The sequence below is a fragment of the Penaeus japonicus genome, unplaced genomic scaffold, assembly GCF_977035675.1.
Source record: "Penaeus japonicus unplaced genomic scaffold, GWHDUDI00000001_assembly GWHDUDI00000028, whole genome shotgun sequence".
Taxonomy (NCBI): domain Eukaryota; kingdom Metazoa; phylum Arthropoda; class Malacostraca; order Decapoda; family Penaeidae; genus Penaeus; species Penaeus japonicus.
Genome location: NW_028234430.1, coordinates 9,099,985 through 9,104,984, shown reverse-complemented (window position 1 = coordinate 9,104,984; position 5,000 = coordinate 9,099,985). Strand labels below are relative to the sequence as shown.

At 42.2% G+C, this 5,000-nt stretch overlaps 1 protein-coding gene across 1 annotated transcript in view; it reads left to right on the top strand.

Moving 5' to 3' along the window:
- The window catches only part of SK (small conductance calcium-activated potassium channel), a gene marked incomplete in the record, with an annotated part of 811,061 nt that overhangs the window by 734,013 nt on the left and 72,048 nt on the right, over window positions 1–5,000 (top strand).

The window sequence follows — 5,000 nt, the reverse complement described above, 5'->3', positions numbered from 1 at the left end:
TCATGTCCCTCTCTCCTCTCTCTCTCCCCCCCCCCTCTCTCTCTCTCTCTCTCTCTCTCTCTCTCTCTCTCTCTCTCCCTCCCTCCCTCCCTCCCTCCCTCCCTCCCTCCCTCCCTCCCTCCCTCCCTCCCTCCCTCCCTCTCTCTCTCCCCCTCTCTCTCCATCCCCCCTCCCCCCTCTTTCTCTCAACCCCCTCCTTTCCTTCCCCCTCTCTCTCATTTTTATAAGTCACTAAGACATCCGTAACGATGCATGTCCTGCAAGGTTTCAGGCTTGTGCGAACACTCCTCGTATGACCAGCTGAGTCAGCGTTACCACACACACACTGCAGATACTAACTTCATATCATTTCTTACTGCGGTGCCTATCTTGTCAATATATTCCGTGAGGTTACATAACATTTCATGGCGTATTAATTTTTTTCCATGAGGTAATTCTAGGTTTTCTGTCGGTGTTATATAGGTTTGATGATTTTATGACTGTTTGTAAATAAGAGAAGAATTAGACTACATGCTAACGCTGTGAGTTTTTCTTTTTCCGTCGAGTCATAGAACTCGTAAGGAGGTGCAGAAGTGTTTGAACTTTTGGTACCTTTGTTGATGGTGACTGTTACTGTTATTATCATTATCGTTATGTAATTATCATTATTATCATAGTTGGAATTATTGTCATTGATATTAGTTTCCTTATTATTACTTTCAATACCATTATTATCGTTGATATTTTCATCATTATCACCATTCTTATTGCTATTGTTATCATCGTTATTATATCCCTTATTATCATTATTGATATTACTTTTAATATTATCATAATTATACTTATCATTTTCAATCATCATTATCATTATTTATCTTCAATATCATTATCATAGTTATTATCATAATCACTTTAATCATCATAACGATCATCGTCATTATTAGTATATTTACCATCATCACAAAGTTTTATGATATTCTGGTCATTATTGCTATATCATCATTATTCATCTCATGACCTTTACCATCGCATCTTTCAAACTATGTATCATTTGTATTTTCATAATTTCCTTTTTGTTATTGTCTTCGTTTCTTTGTTGTTCTTACTTTCTTTTTTTCTCGCTTCCTTTTTCTTTCTCCCACTTTATACATCTTTTACCTTTCCTTTCCTTCGTTCCTCTTCTTATATTCCTATCTTACTGTCAGTCATTTTTTTTTCTTTCCTTTATTTTTATCTATTCATTCACTTATTCATTTCTATTTTTATTTATTTTGTTTTGCCAATCTACTATCCTAATTGATTTTTTATCCTCATATTGATTTTGATTACCGGATGCCATGTATCAATATAAGATAAGATGATGCCCTCAACTCTCTCTTCTGATCTTGTGATTAAATGCTAGCAATATGAACAATGCAACTTCAATGTGGATATTGGCTCTTGGTCCTCTTTGCTTGTCTATTTTTTATCAATTTATGATTTGAAAGTAAAGAGGAATAAGAGTTATTTTTCAAATGCTGTATGGTAGTCAGGCAAAGAAAAAATAAGACGGTTAGATGAGTGCTATATGATCGTTAAAAAGTTATATGTAAATGGCGTATGTTAGTAAAAAAAAGAAAAGAAAAATATCTAGAAGGAACGGGAGAGTAGGCAGTGATTTTGTTTTTGAAAAATAAACCCATAAATATATAACATAACACCTATTTATATGTGATGATACTAGACCTTTCCGATGTATCAACCGATGATCCCGATTGTGAAAAGAAAAATACCAAAAAATATATACTAAAAAGAAAACCAAACGAAAGAAATGAACAAAATTCAGAAATCGGTATTAAGGAAAAAAAAAGAAAGAAAAAAAGCATCAACAACAAAAACAAAAAAGAAAAAAAATCAGAAATCGGTATTAAGGAAAAAAAAGAAAAAAAATACAACAAAAACAAAAAATGAACAAAAATCAGAAATCGGTATTAACGAAATAAGAAAACAACAACAACAAAGGTTGTATTTATTTATTTTTCATTCTTTTCGAAAAGGTTCGCTGGTAACTGTGAATTCTTCAATTATCGACCTGTAATTGATTCTTAACGATTCTCCATGTTGCAGACCCCCAACAGCAGGACGTAGGGAGGGGGAGGGAAGGGGAAGGGGGAGGGGGAGGGATGTGGATGGGGAGAATGATGTGGCAAGGCGGAGGGGTGTTAGGGAGTGAATGGGGGCAGGGTAAGGGCGAGAAAGGGAGAGTGGAAAAGATGGGGAGAGGGAGAGACGGGGGAGGAAGGTATGATTGAGAGAGAGATAAAAGGTAGGTGGATAGTAAGGGAGAGGGAGAGGAGGGATATAGTAAGGGCGAGGTAGGGGAGAGGAGGAAGGTTAGGGTGAGGGAGAGGAAAAGAGGAAGGTTGGGGGAGAGGGAGAGAGAGAGGATATGGTATGGGGATATTTAAGGAGAGGGAGAGAGAGAGGAGAAGGTTAGGATGAAGGAGAAAGAGGGGGAAATTAGGGATGGAAGAGGAGAAGGGATAGGGTAATGGGATATCTAGGGAGAAGGAGAAAGAGGGGAAGGTTAGGGAGAGGGAGAAACCAGGCGTGGGTAGGGAGGGGGGGGGAGGGAAGAGTGTCCTGAACACTAGCCTCAGGTCACGCTGTATTATTCACGGCTACGATACTGTAAATTTCAGGTGAACTGAGCCACTACCTTCTCTCGTTGGATATTGTGAAAGAAACTGATAATATTTTGCATAATATCTTCTGGAACTTTTATTTTTTCTACTTCTTCGTCTTCTTCCTCTTCTTCTTCTTCTTGTTCTTCATCTTCGTATCCGTCGTCGTCCTGTCTACTTTTTCTTTTTCCTCGTTCTCTGCTTCTTTTTCGTCTTCTTATTCTTATTCTTATTCCTCTACTAATCATTATATCCATTTTGTCTTTTTCTTCTTTCATTTTTCTTCTTCTTTACTGAAACTATGACAAATTGAGGGTAAGTTTTAAACATAGTATTCATGTCTATGGTTATCCAAGCCCCTCCTCCCTCTATCTTACACCCTCTTCCCGTTCTACATACCTCAGCCCCCACCCAACATAAAGAAATGTAAAATATGAATAAAAAGACATATAAACAAATAGATAAATAAGTAAATAAATAATATAATAAACGAGAGAGAGGGGGAATATCTTAACAAATCGAGGGACAGATATATAATAATATAATAAGAACACACGATTGGTGACTGATAGATGGAAAGAGACGGAGGGAGGGAGAGCAAAGGGGGTAGGGAGAAGGAGGGAAGGGGGGAAGGGAGTAGGGAGAAGGAGGGAAGGGAGTAGGGAGAAGGAGGGAAGGGAATAGGGAGAAGGAGGGAAGGGGGGAAGGGAGAAGGAGGGAAGGGGGGGAGGGAGTAGGGAGATGGAGGGAAGGGGGGAAGGAAGTAGGGAGATGGAGGGGAAGGGGGGAAGGAAGTAGGGAGAAGGAGGGAAGGGGGAAAGGGAGTAGGGAGAAGGAGGAAAAGGGGGAAGGGGGATGGAGGGGAAGGGAGAAGGGAGATGGAGAGGAAGGGGGGAAGGTAGTAAGGAGAAGGAGGGGAAGGGGGTATGAGGAGTAAAAAAATTCAGTGCATAATGGATTTTTTTCGCCGGTGGGGCTTCGTGGAGAGAAGAACACACCAAGTAAACTTTCAGGAGTCTAAGGAAAAAGAAAGAAAGAAAGAAAGAAAAAAAAAGCTCCTGGAGAGAAGCGGGTAATCAGGAAATAGCAAAGCTTCATGAGTGAGCTTTTATGTGCGGCTTCGTGTGTGCTTTGTGGGGAGAGAGGGAGAAGGGGATGGTGAAAGGGTGGAGGGCGGAGGTAGAGGGTTAGGGAGAGATGGGAGGTGGGGAGGTTGGGGAGGGGAGAGGAAGGGAGGATTAGGGGGAAAGGATAGGAGGGGCAGGGAGAGATGTGATAGAATTGAAAGGTAGGGAGAGGTAGGTAGGAGGAAGGAGGGAGGAGGGAAGAGGGAGGAGGGGTAGGAGGAGGTAAGGGAAGGGAGAGGAAGAGGGATGGGAAGATAGTGGAGGGGGTGAAGTGGTAGGCGAACAAAGATGGAGGTGGAGGGAGAAGGAGAGAGCGAATGGGTGGAGGGGGGAAAAGTTGGGGAAGTGGATGCAGAGGAAGGGGGGGTAGGGGAGGAGGGAGGAGTAGTGAAGGAAGGGACGAGTAAATAAAGCCTAGGGACTCTCTCTCTCTCTCTCTCTCTCTCTCTCTCTCTCTCTCTCTCTCTCTCTCTCTCTCTCTCTCTCTCTCTCTCTCTCTCTCTCTCTCTCTCTCTCTCTCTCTCTCTCTCTCTCTCTCTCTCTCTCTCTCTCTCTTTCACTCTCTCTCAGTCGTTCTATATATTTACCTGTCAGTCGGTCAAACAAGCTATCTATCAATCCGTTTATCTATCCATCTATTTATCATCGTTACCAATCACGTATTCTAGTCTTCTCTCCTACGCCCCGTCCCCCTCGTTTCCCCTCCCACCTCCTCGTTTCCCCTCCCCCTCCCCCCTCCTCGTTTCCCCCTCCCCCTCCCACCTCCTCGTCTCCCCCTCCCCCCTCCCTCCTCCTCGTTTCCCCCTCCCCTCCGCCCCCCCCCCCTATCCCCCCTTACCTCGTGTCTCCCGATAACAATCGCTTAAGCAGTCAGGACCTGCATATCGCTCAAGGGGCAGGCGAACTTACAGCTAAGATGCGCACTGAATACTAATTGTTTTTCAGTGTCGACTTTGCCAGATGTTTTACAGCAGGATTGATTTTTGCGATGTTGCAAAGCTCATGCAGATTGTGCGTTCGTGTGTGTGTGTGTGTTTCTATGTTTGCTTGCGTGTGTTCGTGTGGAAATGTAGGTGATTATTATTTTTTTTTCTTGTTGGTTTTGTTTTATTGCTATGCAGGAAATTTCGAAGGATAAAGGAAATAAGTTACCTGTGAATCATTTCGTCTTTTAAATGCATATCGTGTAATCTAAGACGAAAAATAATAGTTTGAGTATTACGTATTCGTA